This window comes from Notamacropus eugenii, chromosome X, assembly GCF_028372415.1.
Source record: "Notamacropus eugenii isolate mMacEug1 chromosome X, mMacEug1.pri_v2, whole genome shotgun sequence".
Taxonomy (NCBI): domain Eukaryota; kingdom Metazoa; phylum Chordata; class Mammalia; order Diprotodontia; family Macropodidae; genus Notamacropus; species Notamacropus eugenii.
Genome location: NC_092879.1, coordinates 99,366,590 through 99,388,002, shown reverse-complemented (window position 1 = coordinate 99,388,002; position 21,413 = coordinate 99,366,590).

Below are 21,413 nucleotides of genomic sequence, written 5' to 3'. Positions count from 1 at the left end.
CATGTATACAAGAGTGTGTACGTGTATGACACACACTCATACAATGCATACATCCAGTCACACACAGTCATTTATATATTTTCACGCACACATACACATACACGCACTCTGTATGTGTTTGTACATATGTGTGAACATGTATGAGTGTGCATGTGTGAGCACTTTGTGAGAGTGTATGGATGTCTGAGTGTATGTGCATATGTGCATGTGGGAATATGTGAGCAGATAAGTGTGTGAGAGTATTTGTGAGTGTGTTTGCATGCAGGGGTATGTATACGTGCTTGAGAGCATATGCATGTATTATGAGTGTACATCTGTGTATATGTCTACATGCATGTGTGAATGTGTATGCATTTTTGAGTATACCTATGAGTGTGCATGTATGTGTGTGTGTGTGTGAGAGAGATAGGGATTTTGTGAGCTGCTGTACACAACTGAGATCTCAAAGTAGACAGCAGACTGTGTGTTCAATTTAGCAATTAGTGACTGAAATAGAAGCTCTTAAGTGTATAAAGGAGACTGGGGGCAAAGAAGTGAAAGGAACAACCCAGAAAATGAGTGAAGCCCGAGTCTTGTCTCCAAATGCCATGTGGGTGCCCTACCCTCTGCATTATCCTTCCCACTTTTCCCTTCAGCAAAAGAGGCAGATGTGTATCTGTTTTCAGCCTCCTCACAACATGAGCGAACCCAAAGTGGCATGGACTGTCTTTGGAAAGGCAGGGGCCAGACCAAGCCCTCTGGTTAGGAACGTTGTCCAAGGGATTCCTGTTTGGGTGCAGGCTGCACAATTGGCCCTCTATGGTCTCTACCAGCTGGATTTGCTGTGTTTAGTCCAAATAATTCCTGGCCCCCACACACCCCGTTCCTTTAGACTTAAAAGAGGCTAAGGTGTGGAGGGGAAAGAGGAGCAAATCTAGCTTCAGACAACTGTGCTCTTTCATCTGGTTTCAGTAAACAGGGAACCAGTGCTTAATTAAGCATAAAGAGGCTTCCAAGTGTCCTTCAGAAGTTCTTGGACTGTGCTGAACAATCCCCTCACCCTACAGGGGTGGTCACAGCTGGGGAGGGGGGCGGGACAACTATGCCTAGAAAGACAACTTTTATTTTTTCCTCAGAAAGGAAAGGAGTCCCTCCACTGCCCCCTCCTCCCCCGATTGTCCCCTGGAGGACCCAGGGCTGGAGAGCTGTGGAGGAGCATGAGAAGCCGGGACCCCACACTCAACAAATTAGCCAAGATGACAAAGAAGACAACAGTCAATGTCGGAGGGTTGGGCGCATAGTTGGTGACTCGAGTCAATCAGTCTGGAAGATAATTTGGAAAAACACTCAGAAAATGGGGAAAATTTCCAGCCTCTTTGACCCGAGATTGCATTTGACCCTTGGGGCATTTACTCTAAGAAGGTCAATGAGAGAAAGAAAGGCTCCCCCGTGTAGCAAACTGTAGGGTATCCTCCAAAAAGGCTTGGGGAACCCTACATTTATAATCATGGAGAAATGGAAATTTATAATCATCAGCTGAGAAACAGCCCAGCAAACTGTTAGTCCCCAGCCTATCAGAAATGAGGGCTATGAGGAAGATGGAGAGGCGGGCATCCCTCCTTCCCAGTGCTCTAGCCCTCTGTGCAGGGGCCTAAGGGCAGGAGATAGCTATCTTCACTGGATGCCTACACCGTCGAGCATTTACTCACATTCTGTCTTGGCTTCTTGTCCCTCCCTGGGCTCCTCCTTGAAAGCAAGGGGCCAAATCTTCAGTTTCTCTCGTAGTTTCCACCATACCTAACCAAGGTCTAGGCACTTCTGGATTTCGATGGGAACTCTTAAGTTCATCTAACTACAACTCCCTTATTTGACAGAGAAGGAAACTGAGGCACAGAGAGGGACAGGCCCTGATCTGCCCAAGGTCGCCACCTACTGAGTGAGAATCTTCTAATGCCTCACCAACTATTCTTTACATCCCACCATACCCTCTGGGCTAATAGGTCTTCCAGAGCTCCAGGTTCTCTGGGGAGAACACTCCAGTTTTCTGCCATGTTTTCAGGACTGACTGTCCCTTCTAGCTCTAACAATCCCTGATTCTACAGTGTGTCTATAATGGAAATGCCAGAAAACGAAGACAAATAGAGAAACCAGGTTGTTGGTTCTTTCATTTTCTTTCAGGATACAAGAGGGAGAGAAGTGTCTCATCAGTGGGAAGCTGGCCAAAATTGAAGGAAGGAAGAGGTTTGGGAGGCAAGTTGGGGTAATTCAGGTGGCTTTGAAGCCAGTATGAATGGATGAGGAGTAAGCCAAAGAAAAGAGGAAAGATGGGGGTGGGGGTGGGGGCTGGGAGAGCAATGGAGGAAGCAACAGGAGCCATCTACTGAATCCATGGAAACAGAATTAGGATTGCCTCAGCTCTCTTGCCCCATGGTCATCTGAGACTCCCTGTAGCCTCAGCCCATCAGCCTGGTCTTGGCACCAACACAGTGCCCTTAAAGCTCATTAGGGAAGGAGAGAAACAGAAGGAGAGAACAGAGCTTCCAGGGAACAGAATCACACCAGACTGGAGGTATTACAACAGCTTCTTGGGACTAAAAACAAATCTGCCTTGGGCCTGCCCAGACTTGACTGACTGCTACTCTCTGGAAGAATCTCAGTCCCGGCTCCCCAAAGCTGGTCATATGTGCATCAGTTTCATTGGAAGCTCACTGAGGGATGCTGTCTGCTGCTGGTGATGGCCACAGAGAAAGGTGAGTGAGCTCCCTCTGCTTCCCAGCCTTCACTTGCTCCCTGCCAGGGAAAGTGGGAGAATGTGGGGCAAGCGTGAGTGGCAAAACCTTGCTCCTGGTCCTACAGCCAAGACTTCAGCCACTGGTCCTGTTGCACTGCGGCTCTTGGAGGGGATCATGTAGCCAAATTTGGAACCAGTGAAGGCAGTTTGGGATGAGGGGCCCAGTAAAGAGAAGCAGATGCTGGAAAAGTGAGGAGACTCCTCTGTGGTCCTGATGCATAACATGGTGGGGAAAGTGCTGCCAGACTTCAAAGATGGCATGCCTATTAGGAAGAGGGCCCTTATGCAACTCATGGTTACCTAGAGGATTCAAACCCAGATCCATCACGATGGTAAGCCATTCATTTCAAGATAACGTGGCTCTCTCCACCCAGCTGGCTAAGGTTAAGAGGTGCCAGTTGAGTCTACCATGTACCCACACAAGAGTGCCCTCTCCACTGTCCTTGAAAAACTCTAGTGAAGGGAACCCACTAAGCCCAATTCCATCTTAGATTGCTCTAATATCATCAAGAAGTTTTTCCTGAAATCAAAATGAAACCTGCTTCTCAGGCTCTTTTCCTCATTCATGAATCCCCATTCTGTGGTCTGAGACTTACAAGAACAAAGCCATTCTTCCTGCCTGATGAGGGCACTTCAGACAGTGCTTGTTTATCTCCCAGAGTCTGTGTGGTCCAAGATCTAGCCCCTGGAAATGACTGGGACTCTCCACTGCCAGCCCTTCTTCTGGGGCCATGGCCACACAGAGCTGGACACTTTTCTCTTTCTGCTTCCAGATTCCCTTTTTCTAGTTTTCATGTGTTATGAGAAGCCTTGGGGGTTTTTAAATCTCCTGTTAGGATATTTCTATTTTTGAAAAGAAGTGACTGTATCTGAACATATGTGTCCCATGCACAGAGAGATTTATGGGTGTGCACCTAGGTCTGTATCTGGTGGACTTGCACGCAGATATGATGATCAAGACTGATATTTCTTCAATTTTATTAATTTATTTTTCAGTTTTCAACATTCACTTCCATAAGTATTACATTTTCTCCCCCTCCTTTCCCAATCTTATATGGGCTCTCCACATACATTCCTATTGAATACATTTACACACCAGTCATGTTGCATAGAAGAATTATAATGAAGGGGAGAAACCATGAGAAAAACCAGACAAAACACAATGAAACACAGCAAAAGAGAAAATGGTCTGTGTCATTCTGGGTTCTGACTCCATGGTTCTTTCTCTGGATGTGGATGGCATTTTGTATCATGAGTACTTTGGAAATGTTTTAGATCCCCGCATAACTGAGAAGGACTGAGTCTATGAAAATCAAGAATGATTGTTATTTCCTCTTTGTGTTGTTTGGTTACATGAGGGACTACTGGACGGGAGGGGAGCATGTTGGTGTGGCACATGTCCCCCAGGAAATGGGAAAGTCACTCTGAATCTGAGTCTGAAAGGTGTAGATGATGGCATGGCTCAGGTAACAAAGAGGGGAAGTCCAGAGCGGTGGGGACCAGACCCCATGTTGTTAAACCACCTGGGGCTCGGACCAGATGACTGCTAAGGTGTTTGCCAATGCTGACAAATGACAACCCTATACCAGGACTAGTTGCAAGGTCAGGAAGGAGGGAGAGTCTGATTCTGATCAGGAAACCAGGATTGCTCTGGGAATCATTTCAGTCAATGACTTGTTGGCTTGGTCCATTTGGAATTGTTGTATGAGGGAGGTTGTATGCAAGGGGAAAAGAGGAGCAGGAAGAAGAGTTAACTATCTCTTACTGGAGAGACCACTGTTAACACAGCTAACAACATTTAAATGTACCCCCTCCCCCAAATGTGTGGTTAAACTCTTCCCCAAAGCCAGAAAGGAGTGAAGTGTGAGAGCTAGGGTATGTGGGTGAGAGCTGCTATGATCTCGGTTGTTTGATGGGGAAGGGTTAGGAATATCACTTACCAGGATTAGCACACGATCAGGGTTAGAGCAAAGTTCTGCAACTGAACTGAAACCCTCAAATGAATATGCAGGGACAACCATAACCTTGATTCCAAAGAAGCAGCTGAGGAGTTCCTGACCTGGAGCCAGATACTAGAGCTAGCCCTTCCCTGGTGCCCTCTGGAATGCCTGCTCCATAGCTAGTAAACTCGCTTTCACCTTCATTCTTTTCCATTCTCAATCCCCTCCATCTGCTTGCACTTACTGAGTCCTGGCCCCCTCCTCCTGACACAGACTCTCTGGCTACCATTTCCACCACTGGTTGCACTTTCATTCCCACCCCAGCCCCCTTCTCCCAAACGTTGACTCACTGATCCTGGGGGGAGGGGGGAATCTGGAATCCTCCTTGTTTCCCATTGCTACTTCCAGCTTGTCTCCTTACCACCAATAACTCAGTCACTGCTCCTCCTTTGAGGTTCATTTAACCTGGCGTGCTAGTAAAGAAAGTGAGCAGGCAATACCGCTGGTGTCTAGAGAACTCTTCTCATGACCATGATGACTGCAGGAGGGAGAAGATTCTCCTCTCGGCTCAGGGTTTTGCTGTCTTTTTCCAGATGCTGGTAAAAGCCAGGAAGGTAGAGACCCACATTCGTATTGCATGCGTTTTGACAGTGTTTAGGTTTATGGCCGTAGCCATTGACACTTCTGACCATGAAAGCTTGTTCCCTCTTCTCATTATTTTGCTTTGGTCAGCTAGGAGGTATGGGAAATAGAGTGGCCTCTGTCAGGAAGACCTATGTTTGAATCCTTCTTTGGACACTTGCTGTGTGATCCTGGGCAAGTCATTTAACTACTCTAAGGCTCAGTTTCCCCATCTGTAAAGTGGTGCTGATAGTGTCCCCTCCCTTCCTCACAGGGTTATTATGAAGAATAAATGAAATCATATTATAAAACACATCATGTACCTTAGAATACTACATAAATGTTGGCCATCCTCATTATTATCTGCTACTTCAATGACGGTTGGCTTCATTGGTGTAAGTCTTTCGCTCTCTAAGGCAGATTGTAATCTCTCCCATAGCTTAGGAATCAGTCTTCACAAGTTGCTGTGGCTAAAAAGATGAATTTCCTTGTGGCCACTTTTTCATGGATGACATGTCTCTTAGCTCAGCCAGGCTGGTCCTCAGAGTTCTGCCCTGTTGTGTCTTTTGGGGCTTCTGGCCATGAGTACTCTTACCGATGTACTGATCAAGAGGGAATAATGGCTCCCATAAATATTTCTTGCCAAGTAAATTGCAAGACAATATTTTTTTACAGTTGACTTGAGAGTTGGCTACAAATAACATGTGCAGAAAATTACTGGGTATTTTTGTAAATATTAAAAAGAAAGCCTAGTGATAAAAAGATAATAAAGAATACCACCTTTCTATTACTTGAAGGCTTTGAATAGAATCAGCTCTGTACCACTGAGAAAGTAAATATTGAGCTGGAAATGCAGCTACAAGGACACAGCACACTGGCATTTATTTCCCCAGTAAAATATAATTAACTTTTAAGGGGCAGCTAGGTGGTGCAGTGGATAGAGCACCAGTGCAGGAGTCAGGAGGACCTGAGTTCAAATCTCACCTCAGACCCTTGACACTCACTAGCTGTGTGACCTTGGGCAAGTCACTTAACCCCCATTGCCTCATCCTGGGTCATCTGCAGTCATCCTGATGAATATCTGGTCCCTGGATTCAGATGGTTCTGGAGGAGGTGAGGCTGGTGACCTGCACAGCCCTCCCTCACTCAAAACAAAGTCAAGTGCAAGTCATGTCATTATTTCTCTGATGGCATGGTCTTCTTCGGCAACGAAGGACGAACACACACAACCCATCTCTACCACCCAATCAAGGTTCTGGTAGCTATTTCCAAGACACTCTCCTTCCTTTCTTAAAATAATTCTGGGCCTGGCTCACAGTTTCTCTCTTCTAAAACTCCTGCTCTCATACTAGAGGACTTTGACACACATAATTATACTCTTTCAAACAGCTTGCTTATTTCCCATGAATGACACCTCAGCTATACACAGAGATGGTCAACATCATCCCAGAAATGTGCCACTTCCATGTTTGTGAACGTTGAAATTCCTTCTTCTGATTCCGATCTGTTGTCATTGCTCCTCTCTCTGCCTTGCATTCCCTCCTTCTGCTCTTTATCCTCACCATGACCCTCTCAGTTCTTTGCTGGTTACACTCTTTCCCCTTTGCCATCCTGATGCTTTGGTGAACCAATTCAACTCTACACAGTCCTCTTCTCTTGAGTCTCTCACACCTTGTCCCATTGAAGAGCTTGTCCTGACAAGTCAGTCTGGAATTACTCCCACTACTCACCGCCAGTCCCTTCTTATTCAAATGCTGCTTAATGTAGCTGGAGAAAGTCACATGCCACTATCGATTACAGTCCCATAATCTCAGGGAAGTCTTCCACACTGTCCTCATTCATTTGATATCAGAATGGTTTCTGCAGATAAGGCATTAATGTGGTAGGCTCCATGTAAGAGCCCAGGGGAGAACAGCTCTACAATGTCTAGTGTGTGCGCTCCCTTGATTTGGTCCAAATAAAGCCTTTAAGGAGCTGATCTAGTCCTACCCCCTTTATTTTAGGGAATAAGAAACTGTGGCACAGAATGAAAAGGGAAGAGATTTATCCCCCATCACGCAAGGAATAAGTGGCAGAGCCAGGACTGGAACCCAACTCCTCTAACTCCAGATGGAGTGTTCTTTCCACAAGGAAGGATTTAGAACTGGAACAGAGGCACCTCGGTGGTTACCTAGTCTAGTCCCCCTTCATCCTGACCTGAGGAGAAACCAGATGCCCAAGGCCCCAGAGATAATAAGTAACAGAGTGGGGATTTGAACCCCAGGCTTTTCACACAATGCCACACTGCCATTCTGAGGTCTTTGAATAGAAATTGGTGTTTGTTAACTTATTTCTAAGGGAAAAACAAATCTCTCTCTGCTGCATTTGAACAGAAATGGTATTTGTCCATTCTCTCTGGAGAGAGGGCATTATGTGCTCTCAATAGCAATGCTGTTGGGAGAGAAATAAACTGAGGAAATCTAAATTCTGGAAAAATGGGAGGGAGGGAAAGGAACAAAGCATTTTGAGATTTGTCACCTTTCAAAGAGGCAGCGAGCAATACTGATTAAGAGACTCTTAGGAAGAGTCTGGACGCAGACCAAGGGCCAAGAATGGAAGGGCTTTGTAGAGGCCCTGACTGGAGGATGGCTTTCACAGGTCACTGACAAAGAACTCCACATGCTTAATTGAAACGAAAATGCCCACGACCGTGCCGCTTGCCCGTAATGGATTTCTTTTTGGGTAGAGAGAGGAAGTAGGGAAATAGGGAGGAGGCGGTGAGTGGATGGACCAGGCACAAATTATTTGTTGGATTAGTTCACCAAAGAGGATGAGAAAGGAAAAAAAAGGAACCTCTGAGAGTGGCAGAAGAGGAACCAGCCAATCAGTGAAGGCAGTTTTAAGAATCTCCCCGTATTTGGACTTCACCCTAGAATGGCCCCCCTAGTACAAGCTCCCACTTTGGTCCCCTCCCCCAAAGGGTCATTTACTAGCTTGAGGAAGAAAGGTCCAGTAAGAAGCTGGAGCAGGAAGCTACCTCCCACTGCACTAAACAACCCCCTGGAAAAGCCAGAGCAATGAAGACAAGGATCTGCCCCCCAAATCCAACTTGGGTTAGATGGGACATGTCACAGGGGGAGTGCCAAGTGACCCTGACCCTACTGTTCTGGTGCACAATGAATGCTCACCATATGCTCACCCACACTCTTCCACTTTGGACCCAACCTTGGTAGAAGAAGGGAGGACAAGGAGGATGAGCCTGAATGAGACCCGCAACAAAGCTAACTGTACTGGTCTCTAGACCTGTAACTCTCACTTTCACTTCCTTAGTATCATGCTCTAACTAAGCCACACAACTAGGTGACTGCTCATTGGTTTCTGCAGATGCCCTGGCCATATAAATCACTTACCATGTCAGCCAGGTATTTTCTTGTCTTTTTTACTCCATTTTACAAAAACTACTTGACCTAAAAAAGGAGGGTTAAAGGGAGAAGAATGTGAGATGTATGAGATCTCATTTGATTCTTCCCTAGTGTAGGGCTAACAAAACTCTTTTGCGCAAACAAAAGCAATGCAGCTAGAATAAGAATGGAAGCTATAAAATGAGGGAAAATATTTTGCACTTATCATCTCTGATAAAATTCTGATATCCTAAATATGTATACAATTGAAGGCTAAGGCTAAGAGCCTTTCTCCATAAGATAAAATGGTTAAAGGATAAAAATAGTTTTCAAAAGAAGAAATGAAAAAGGACCAACAGTAAAAAATGTTCAAAATTACTATTAATAAAGAAATAATAATGAAAATAACTTTGATGTGGGGCACTATGAGTGTGGAATGTTGCACACACTACAAGACGCAACATCAATTGATTTTGCTTAACTGATTTTCTTTGTTATAAGTAAGGGTTCTATGGAGGCAGCAGTCTGCAAATAGCAGTCCCTGCATCTCAAGGGGCCTTGCTCTTTGGAGGACCCATCATAGGCACAAAAATTATTAAGGACAAAATGAAATGTTCATAATGCAACAAAATGTTTATTAATGATTTGCATAATGAAGTAAATGTGACACTGTTTGTATGGATTATATGGTCTATGGGAACAACTAAATATCCCTAAATGCTGTAAGTCAATTGTCCTGGATATATGGTCCAAAGATGGCAGGAAGGCTCAGTTGGAGTGGGGCTCTTCGACCATCATGCGAACTAAGGCAATGAGATTTTCTGGCAGTCCCGTCCGTGTATTCCACGAATTCACTGGTTGCTAAATCCTTTTCTGCAAAGGCAGGAGGAAGCCGGTAAGTGGGAGCCAAGGTCTGGCTCCTACTCTCTCTGCACCTCTTTCCTGCCTACCCCTAAAACCATGGGATGGGACCTAGTATAAAGTGGAGACTGAATAATAATGAGAACCACTGCAGGAGGACATTTAAGCACTTTAAGGTTTGCAAAGAGGTTTACCTAAAGGATCTCTTTCAATCTTCACAACAACCAGGAAGTTTGTGGTTGCTAAGTGACTTGCCCAGGGTCATGCAGCTAGGAAGTGTCTGAGGTCATATTTGAACTCAAGTTTTCCTGATTCTAGGACCAGTACTCTCTCCACTGTGCCTCTAGTTCTGAAGTAAGCCCACTAGGTGGTGCAGTGGATAGAGCACCAGTGCAGGAGTCAGGAGGACCTGAGTTCAAATCTCACCTCAGACCCTTGACACTCACTAGCTGTGTGACCTTGGGCAAGTCACTTAACCCCAGTTGCCTCATCCTGGGTCATCTGCAGTCATCCTGATGAATATCTGGTCCCTGGATTCAGATGGCTCTGGAGGAGAAGTGAGGCTGGTGATCTGCCCAGCCCTCCCTCACTCAAAACAAAGTCAATTGCAAGTCATGTCATTATTTCTCTGATGGCATGGTCTTCTTTGGCAATGACACACAAGCCAACATAAATCATAAGCGTGTCTGTACATTACCAACAAACTCTAGCAAGAACACAGAAAGAGAAATTCTATTTAAATTAACAACTGAAGGTCTAAAATACTTGGGAATTTACCTGCTAACACACACAGGAACTGTATGAACACAGCCTCACAACACTTTCTATATAAATAAGGACATCTAAATAATTGGAGAAATATTAGTTCCTTATGAGTGGGCCAAGCCAATATAATAAAAATGACAATGGTGCTTAAATTGATTTACTTATTTGGCATCATACCATTCAAACTACCAAAGAATCACTTCATAGAGCTAGGAAAAAATAACAAAATCAACCTGGAAGAATAAAAGGTCAAGAATCTCAAGGGAATTAATTTAAAAAGTAGGAAATGGGAGTGGGGGCAGCTAGCAGTACCAGATTTCAAACTGTACTAGAAAGCAGTAATTATCAGAACACTTTGGTACCAGGTAAGAAACATGGAGATTGAGCAGCGGAATAGATTTGTTGTAGTTCAGTGGTTTTTCAGTCATGTCTGACTCTTCATGACCCTATTTGGGGTTTTCTTGGCAAAGATATTGAAGTGACTTGCCATTTCCTTCTCCAGCTCATTTTACAGATGAAGAAACTGAGGTAAACAGGATTAAGAGTCACCCAGCTAGTAAGTGTCTGAGGTTGGAAAGGCACTTTTTGCTCTTTGTTGCTGGGGAAGGAGGCAGATTTCAGTGGCAATGTGACTGCAAAGCCCTGGCATGCTCTGAGCTCTAAGTCAGTGTCCTAACTCTATCCCCTTCCCCTCCCCCCCCCCCCAATTTATTTTTCTATCATTGTTTTTTTTTTCTTTTTGGAAAAACTGGGACAAATTAACTCTTTTATCTCCTGTAGTTTTCCTTTATCTTTCCTTGAACTGGAGCTCGGGAAAACCAGGCTTTGCTAAAGCCATTGGAATTCAAATAGAGCTACTTAACTATGCCTTTAAACCCAAATCACCTGGGCTTTCACTCAATGACCAATAATAGATCCTAGACCAAGCTTCACTTGTTTATTGTTTGGGTTTTGATGACTCAAACTCCGAGGGGTGGGGAACCTGAGGCCACCCCACCCCTGCCTCAGTGAGTGTAAACAGCAATGATTTCTGTTCTGAGGAAGAAAGTGAGGGTCTTCCCCTCCCTCCCCCACACAATGATTCTTTTATGAAGGGATACTAGGCTATCTTTTGCCTCTTTTCTTACCTAGCCATTAACTATTGAATGGGCATTGGCTCAGATAAACTGAGACCTGGGAAAGACCTTTACTTAAAAAGGCTAAGATCTCACACTGCATCAGGGGCCATCCTGGTTCATCTTGACCTATGCCTTGCCACTGAACTCCAATGACTCTGGAGGAGAGAGGGAGTCTGACTTCCTCCCAGTTCTGCTTCACTTCAATCCAATTCACTGGCAAGTCACCCTCCTGACGTCATTGGTCCTCTTTGAGCATGAAGGACAAACAACAAGTCTTTTGGCAGACCATAAACATTATCAGTAAAAAAAAAAAAAAGATGTGTTTATGTATGTTATGTGCACGTACAACTGAAACATACACAAAAAATCAACATGAAAAAGGAGTTAAAGGTGAAATAAATCATTAAAAATTTTATTTTATTTGTTAATGGCCCAAAACCCTTTTTTTTGCTCTTACAAAATACTCATAATTTTTCAGTGAAAACTGTCATTAAATATGCTTTTCTATTATTATTTTTCAAAGCCCTGTGTATATCTCAGCAGATAGGGCAGGCCTCTAAATGGTGATTGCTTTGCTAATTATTCAGCTAATTTAAGTAGTTAGCCAAGCATGTGAATTTTTTGAGCAACTTTATTGAAAGATATATGAAACAATGATCAATGACAGGTCAGAGAGAAGTGAACATTTTTATATTAATCAGAACAATCAAGCCCTTTGAAGACGGCAGCTGAAGGCTGAGCTTTTGAGTTCAATGGTAAAGATGAGGGCGAGCGTTCCGCTGACCACCTCCAGACTGGCACTGAGTGCTTTGGCCTTCTTCAGGGTCCTGTGGCCAGTATGTGTCACAGGCCAGCCTGGCCTCCCAGCTCTTCCTGGCTCCAAGGCCATACCAACCCTCTCAGAAGTTGGTGAAGTTACTTCGTTCCATACTTTCTTTGAAACTGGGCACTGCTGCCCTGGCATTTTACTGGACTAGCCAGCTTTATACAATTGTATTGTGGCCAGCCAGACCTAGGAGCTCTTCTCCAAACTCTCAGCCATCTCTAGCCTCTGGGTGTTTGTGCAGTCTATCCCACAGCCTGGAATGCCTTTGCTCTCCATCTCCACCCTGTCCAAAGCCTTCTTTTCTCTGAAGCTTCAGGTTAAGTACCTCTTCTTCCCTGATTCTCTCCCACCTCCCTTACCCTGCATCAGAGTGGAGATTATGACTTGTACCATCCAGGAGGGCAGGGTCTCATCCATCAGCAGCTATTCAGAGCCTGCTGTGTCAGGGGCTGGGCCAGGGGCTAGAGACACTACCCTGAACGTCCTCAAGGAGCCCACACTGTACTAGTAGGGGAGTAAATAAATGTACAGCAATTGGAGTGGAATTAACAATTGAGGGAATTGGCAAAGGCCTCTTGAAGGAGATGGAGACTTGAAGAGTAACTTCATCATAGTCATGGACCTGACCATCCTGGAAAGCAAAGCTGGAACCTCAATGGGAAGGGCTTTGCAATCCAAACGGAGGAGTTCATACTTGGTGCTAGAGGCAGTAGGGAGTCATGGAGGCTTCTTGAAGAAAGGAATGACTGAGTCAGGCCTACACTTTGGGAATATCAGTTGAACAGCTGGGTGGAGATAGAGTTCAATGCAGCCGACCTGGAGAGGGGAGGATGAGGGCTGGCTGGGTACAGAATTGAAAGGTGACAATGGTAGGCCACAGTTCTTTGCCTCTCCAGAAAAATTTGTCTGGGGACCCCACAGCCTAAGGGCAGCTCTGGAACTGTACATTTATCCAAGAATACCAACATCAGGCCAAACTGGGGATGCTCCAGCTTCAAAATATGAAGTCTCCACATGGTGGCCTCCCCTAAAAAGATGTCTTGAGGAGGAAAATACGTGTAGGTAAAGCCGTGGAAAAGAATTGCCCTGAAATGATCATAGAGTAGCCCTTGAACCATTTGAAAAGAATCTCTTTAGATTTTCTAAAATAGATTTCTGCTCCCTAAATACGTCAAACATCACAGCAAATGGGACAGAGCCCGGGAATGGAAAGAACTAGCAGTCACCCTCGCTTAGTTTTTCTGCCCTCCAAGGTGAATAGTAACCCTTGTTGCTAGTGTTTATTCAGGATTTTCTAAGGACTCCAGGCTCCCTTCTACTGCCATGCCCACATCCAGCCCTCACCTCTCTCCTGAGCTCCAGTCCCACATCACAGACCACCTGGTACCTCAAACGAAACACACACCAAACAAAATTAATTCATCATCAACCCTGTTGACCCTGGTTCTTAGTCAGCCAGGCTGAAAATACCAGTGAAGCTCCGCCCCCACATTCAATCTGAGGTCATTCATCCTGTACCATGTCTCTTGCACCCATTGTTGGATCATAGATGGAAGAGAGTTTAAAGGTCAACTGAGCACAATACCTTCATTTTACAGGTGGGAAAACTGAGGCCCAGTGAGGTGAACTTTCTCGGTCACATAATTTATTTGAATTACAATCTTCCTGATTCCAAATCCAGCCGTCTCTCCACTATGCCGAAAGGAGGACTGAAATGGGAGTTGTTCTCATTACTCTCCCTATCCACTCATAGGAACAGTCTCCTAGTTGGTCTTCCTGCCTCCCAATGCATCTCCTAATTCATGTGTCCCTCCTCTCCCAATCTTTCGGGGGCCCCATAATGACCTCATTCAATCTGGCATTTGGGGGTATCCACTCTTACTCAGACAGGCATTAAGGTTAATGGTCCTGGACTAGGCACTACACCAAAGACAAAAAAGGAACCAGTCATTTCTTTCAAGGAGTGGATAACCTGGGGCATGGCTCTGCCTTCCTAGACTTGTTTCATAAATTCTGCTTTCCAGGCCCACTGGACTGCTGTTGCTGCTCAGTCATGTCCAACTCTTTGTGACCCCATGGACTACAGCATGCTCAGCCCTTCTAGCCTCCCCTATCTTGAATCCTGTCCATGCTCATGCTCATTGGTTCCATGACACTCTTTTTTCATCTCATCCTCTGCTGTCCCCTTCTCCTTTCGCCTTCAATATTGCCCAACATCAGGGTCTTTTCCAATGAGCTCCCCATCTTTTCATTATGTAGCCAAAGTATTTAAGCTTCAGCTTCAGTATTTGACCTTCCACTGAATAGCCTGAATTGATTTCTTTAAGTATCAACTGATTTGATCTCTTTGCTGTCCAAGGGACTCTCAAAAGTGCCACAATTGGAAAGCATCAATTCTGTGGCTCAGAATAGGCCAGCTCTCACAGTCTACATCGCTCCTGGAAAAACCATACCTTTGACCATACACACCTTAATCAGCAAGGTAATGTCTCTGCCTTTTAGTCCGCTGTCCAGTTTTGTCATAGTTCTCCTTCCAAGAAGCAAGTGTCTTTTAACTTCATGGCTGCCATCGCCCTCTGCCGTGATCTTTGAGCCCAAGAATCTGACACTACTTCCATTTCTTCTCCCTCTGTTTTCCAGGAAGTGATGGGACCAGTTGCTGAGATCTTCGTTTTTTGGATGTTAAGCTTCAAGCCAACTTTTACACCACTAGTTCCTTGAACTTAATTTGACAAGAATAACAAGCCTTCTGTTTCTTGGCGCTCTGCCTTTATACAGACAGGACTTTCCTGTAATATGCTCCTTCCTCATCTCCACCTTGATGAACCAAAGAATTTCAGAGTTGGAAGCCATCACAGAAGCCACCAAGGTCAACACAAATCCATTAGTGACTCCAACATCGGGGAACTCACCACATCTACTTCATGATGGCTCTTGTCACTAGGAAGATGTTCCCAACATCAGACCAAAATCTGCCTTTCTGTAGCTCCCCCCCCTCCCCACCCAGTGCTCTTGGTTCTGAGATAAAACAGAAAAACAGAGTAAGAATTGTCCCCCTTCTCTACAACAGCCCTTTGAATGTTTGAATACAACCATCATATTCCAGACCTCCCCTCAAGCCTTCTCTTCTTCAGGCTAAAAATCCTCAATCCCTTCAACTGATCCTCAGATGGCAAGAGCTCTTGGCCTTTCCCTATTCCGATTACCTTCTGGGCTATGGATGTCTTTCCTAAAATGCAGTACTTAGAACTGGGCACAATAATCCTGAACTGCTCTCCAGATGCGCTCTGACTTCTCCTCTCCTTATTCCTGGAAGCTCCAACACAATTTATGCAGTCTATGGTCACGCTTTTTTGGGGGCTAAAACATCACACACTGTGCACCCATATGGGGCCTGTAGTTCACTAAAACCTCCAGGTCCTTTTCAGAACAACCACTGCCTAGCCAGGCCTCAAGTGGATTTTTAAAAACTCAAGCTTAAATCTTTCGGATCCTCAGGTTCGAGATAGAAGGGACTTCAGAGGCCTTCAAAAACCACTGCTTTCATTTTATAGAGGAGGAAATTGATTTGCCCAATTGTCACATAGCTGGTCAATGTCAGAGGCAGGATTTGAACTCAGGTCTTCCTGCCTCTAAGACCAAGATTCGATAGAATAGATTGATAGATAGAATCATACTGTACCATGCTGCTTCTCACTTATCCCTGTTACGTTTAATCTCATTAGGTTGAAGCCAGTGTTCTAGTCTGTCAAAATTTGAGGGACTCCTGAACTGGTTATCCAATACGTTAGCTAACCCTCCCATCTATACCTTTATCCAAGTCAGTGACAATTGGCAAACCGCACAGATCCCTGGGGCAGCTTCTTCTAAGCTGACTTACTACCACCGACTACTCTTGGAGTGGAGCTGTTGGACAAGTTCCAAACCCACCACACTGTCTGGCCTATACAGACCCATCTTTTCTATAAGAATAGTATGATGAAGTTTTTTATCAGGGGTCAGCATTTCCTTGTCATAGAGATAGAGGGAAGGGGGATAGTCTAGCCCTAATCACTAATTAGTAGTCACTAATGAACTTCTATCATTTCTAGATGTTCACCATCCCTTTAATGACCCTTTGACCCAGTGACACCATTTCTAGGCTCCTACTCCAAAGAGAGAGGAAAAGGAACTATGTATATAACAGTATTTACAGTAGCTATTTCTTGAGGTGATTCCAAACTGGAGACTAAGGGAGTATCCATCTCTTAAGAAGGGGTGAGGAACCTGTGGCCTTGAGGCCACATGTATCCTGTTAGGTGCGGCCTTTTGACTGAGTCCAAATTTTACAGAAGAAATTTTTTTATTAAGGAGATTTGTTCAGTGAAGTTTGAATTCAGTCAGGGCCACACTTGGGGACTTAGAGGGCCATGTGTGGCCTTTGAGGCTGAAGGTTCCCCACTTCTGCCTTAGGGAATGACTGGAGACCTTCTATACATGAATGTGATGGAATTCTATTGTGATGCAAGAAATGATGAAAGAAATGGGTTCAGAAAAACTTTATGAACTGATGCAAAGAGAAGTGAGCAGAACTAGGAGAAGACAAACAACTTTAAAAGGTTTAAGAATTCTGGGGGAATGGGACAAGAAGGGGGAGGAAGAGAAAATAGATTTTTGTGAATTGAAAAAGAATTTTAATGAAAATTTTAAAATGTCATAGAATTTTTACTGGAATTCAAGTCAAGCTCACTGCCTTAATTCTTTTGTAAAAATGGAGACATTCTTTGTCTTCCTGGGTCTGTGGTACCTCTCCCCTTCTCTCTAGCCTTCCAAAGATCCCTGACAATAGCTCGTTCTTCTAGTATCTGAGGATGCAGTTCAGCTGGCCCAGGAAAGTTGCGCTCATCAAAGACAAGCAAATGTTCTCTTACTACCTCCTTATTTATCTTGGGAAACAACTCTTTAATCAACTGTATTCATTCTTTCCTTTACATTCCACGGTCTTGGCAGAGAACGTTCTCTGTTGTCTCCTCCACAGAGTGGATCTATTCCACCTCTGGTCCTCTATTTTCCCACAGCTATATTACTGTGTCACAGTCCCTGAAAAAAAAAACCTAGCCCCTTTGTCCTTAGCTTTCCTCGTCAACTTCAGTACCATCTGATCTTTTTAAATAGTATTGAATTTTTCCAATTACACGTAAAGACAAATTTTAACATTCATTTGAAAAAATGTTTTAGCTTCAAATTTTCTCCCTCCCCCTGACAATAAGCAATTTGATACAGGTTATATACACCATCTGAGCTTTAAAGCTCCCCAAACCATTTTGACAGGAATGTACCATGGTTCTATATTCATCCTCTGTTACTTCTCTACATTCTTTATTGAATCTGAGTTGGTTGGGGAGTTCCCTGTGCATCCACACCCATTTTTTTTTTCATCTGAAATTTCTCTTTCTTGCTTCAGAATTTCATTTTTGAGGTATACGTTTTCATAGATGGCAAATGTTACAATTCGTTCTACTTAGGGGCATTTCTGTTATTACTGGGTGGGGGAGGGGACAAGTCACTGGGGTGTGGCAGTGTTGCTCAGTAAAAGGGTAAACAAAAAGAAAGGGTGGAAAATATAGCCATTGTTATATTTTCCAATTTCATTATTGAATGTTTCCCATGACTCCTGGGCTGGCTTCCCTTTGAGGATTTTGGCCTATGAACCTTATTGACCTTGGATGGTTCTCTTTCTTCAAGGCTCCATCCTCTGAGGATGTTGCATTTCTTTATCTGTGTACATGCTACTTGTGCCCTCCCCCTCCCAGAATCCAAATTCCTTAAGAGCTGGGACTAGCTCTTTTTTTATCTTTGTGGCTCTTCATTAATGTTTGTTGAGTTGGAATGCCTTGAATAAGAGCAAAACGGGCAGCTGCCCCCGGGCCCCAAATTGCAAACTAAGTATTCATTTACAGGGGCCTCTTGGGCCTGCGCTGGCCCAGGCCCCCACCTGTTCTTAATCTGCTCCAGCTTGAAACCCAGAACATCTTTCCAGGAATATGGGGGCTGCAGTGGGCAGCACACACCCTGGGACTCCCTTGGGAATGGGGCTGAGCAGGGTAGCGCTGTCAGGTGGTGGGCATCTTGCTCACAGAGGTGGCCTTCATCCTGGCACAGGTAGCTCACTCTGGTGACTGCCACGGTGTCATCAGCTCGGCCTGGGCTCTGGACAAAGTGCCTGCTGTCATTGTTTTCCGCCACCTGTCTCTCATCTGGCTGCTCTGAAAGGAAATAGGATCTGCTCTGAGGCCGCTTGGCAATTGTCGCCTAGGAGCTAGAGGAGGAAAGGGATTTGGGGGGCCCTGAAAATAACTCTAGCGCCAGCCAGCTCCAGGGGTGAAAGGAGAAGGTTCAGGAGGAGCTGGGGCGGGGGGAATGGGGGGGAAAGAAATGTTCCCAGGCTTGAGCAGCTCCAATTTCACTAGAGCCTTAGGCTATGTTAGTGTTTCCCAAGCTCCTTCCTTTCAACAGCCCTGCCTGCCTCAGGAACTGGGCCAGGATTAGCATTCCCATTTTACAGATGAAGAAACTGCTACTCGAGCGGGTGAAGGACCAGCTAGAAGAGATAAGCATCCGGGTCTTCTGACTTCAGTCCTTGTCACTTGACTCTTGATCAGTCTCAAATCCCAAAGAAGTCCCAACCCCAAGAATAAATAGGAAGCAGAAGAAACCCGGCTGACTCTCTCAGTGTCCGGTTTTTTTTTAACGGTTGCTGAATTTAGATGGGCTGTTCTGGAATTGAGGAATGAATGAGCCAGGCCAAGCGGGTTGGGGAGAAGGGTGTCAAAGGGAAAAGGGTCTTAATCAACCACAGGTTTCTTCTAGTTTGGAAATCCTGGGATAAGTAGAAAGCTGGACCCAGTTTGGTCTCTCCACTGTTCCTCCTCTCCACCCCCAGCCCACCCCCTCCACTTCACAATCAGGGATTTGGCTGGAAATCATCAGTGGAAATAGTCCACTAAGTCCTCTGGTGCCTGGTCTCCTGAGCAGGTCTGCTTGCTTGTCTAAACTCCTACTACGTGCAAAGCAGTTTGTTAGGGGTTGTGAGGGATGATACAGAGATGAATGAGCTTTGACCCCTTGTCTCATGGAGCTTACGGCTTAGTAGAGGCAGTTTAAACCTCAGAGGCAGCAGAGCATAGTATGATGGCTAGAGCACTGGAATTGGAGTCAGGAAGACCTGGGTTCAAATCTCACCTCAGACCCTGGGCTAGTCATGTGACCTCTCTGGGCCTCAGTTTCCTCATTCATAAATTGAAGGGGTTGGCCTGGATGACCTCTAAGGTCCTTTCCAGCTTTCTCTGATCCTATGGTCAACAAAATGACCTTAACACAAGGCAGAATGTGATCTAAATGCCAAAAGAGGTAACAAAATGCCAAGGGGTTGCAGGGAGGCTTCAGGAACAAAATGGGCTGGAGACTTGATTTGGAGACTGGGGATTGGGGAAGGGTACAGTGTGAGCAAAGGTGTGTGGGTGGGGAAGTGATGTTTGGCTCCTGTGCTGGAGGGAACGAGTAAGAGATGAAAACCCAATGCCAAACTAAGAAATGCAAACTTTATTCGGTTGAAGGAGAGTACATTAGGGCAGCTAGGTGGCATTACAGTAGATAGAGAGCCAGCCCTACTGGAGAGGAGAACCTGAGTTCAAATCCAGCTTTAGACACTTTCTAGCTGTGTGACCCTGGCCAAGTCACTTCACCCTCTTTGCCTCAGTTTCCTCATCTGTACAATGATACTCCAGTATCCTCACCAAAAAAAACCCCAAACCCCAAATAGGGTCACGAAGAGTCAGACATGACTAAAACAACTGAACAACAGGACAATAAACACCAGACAGACTCGAACAGAACAGTCCCTGCCCTCAAAGAGCTTCCATTTAAACTAGAGAATGGCCAGGAAAGAGATGGATACGATGGATATGAGACATTTAAGAAGCAAAATCTCCAAGACTTAGTGACCACCATCAGTAGGGAAATGCAGCCAGTCTGGAGCCTACCTCCTGGGCACATTGTCTAGCTCCAAACCTTCCATACCTCCTACAAGAACAGTATGACAGACTGACTACCAGGGAAACTGAGTCAAGCTACATCTACAGCATTTCCCCAGGTTCCCAGTTCATCTAAAGAAGGAAATAAGGTGGGCAGGGATGAGTTCTTCATGAGCCCCTGCTAGGTGTTGGGTAATCACTGCTTCTTGTCCTAAGGACTGACTCACTGGTCTATAGTTTACAGATCCCACCTTTTTCCAGTCCTGTCAATACCTCTCTCATGCTGTCAGCAGCTGCTCCGGGGATGGGTTCCCATGCCCCAATTCTTTCATAGGCTGGGATGCAGTTCATCCAGGCCTGGAGCCTGGGAATCTCTTTCCATCTTCTCACCACTTTGGAGTTGCCCTTGGAGTTCCTCCACGAAGGGATGGCATGTTTGGAGACTGACAGGGAATCCCAGGATATGTTAAGGCTTGATTTTCACTGGCTTTTCAAGAAACTGATGAGATCTCTTCAAGAAACCTGTGGAGAATGGCAGAATGGTGCCTTCCTGGAGGTAGTTTTACTAAAAACTCAAGACCGTAAGCAGACGCCAATAATGGTAAGAAAGCCAGAGCCAGTCCCTTTGAGGCGTTTATGCCCAGGGAACAGTAACTTGCCCAGCCGTCCAGTCTATCATCGCTTTGTCGCATGCCCTTGGGCAATTCCCTGGGCTCCAAGTGACAAAGTGGGATTAGGGGACCTTCAAGGGCCTTTTCCACTGGAAGATGCTCCATTCTATTCTCATCTAATATCCCTTCCAGCTCTGGCATCACTGTTTTTCTGTTCTAAGGTACGGAGTACCTTTTGGCCTTCTCGGCTCTATGATCCCTTCTTTCTCTAACAATCTGGATTTCTGCCATCCTGTCCTGTGGCTTCTTCCTGCTCCACCATTCAATGCTGTGTTTTAAGCTCTGGCTCTGTTCTCTGTGCTAATGGGGCCCTCCCAGCTCTGACATTCCATTTTGGGCAGGCCCCTCCCCAACTAGACAGTCTACGTTCAAAGGTCCTTCCTACCTCTGACATGTTGTGGTCCATGTCTGACAGTCCCTTTGGCCTTAATGATTCAGCGTCATCTCTT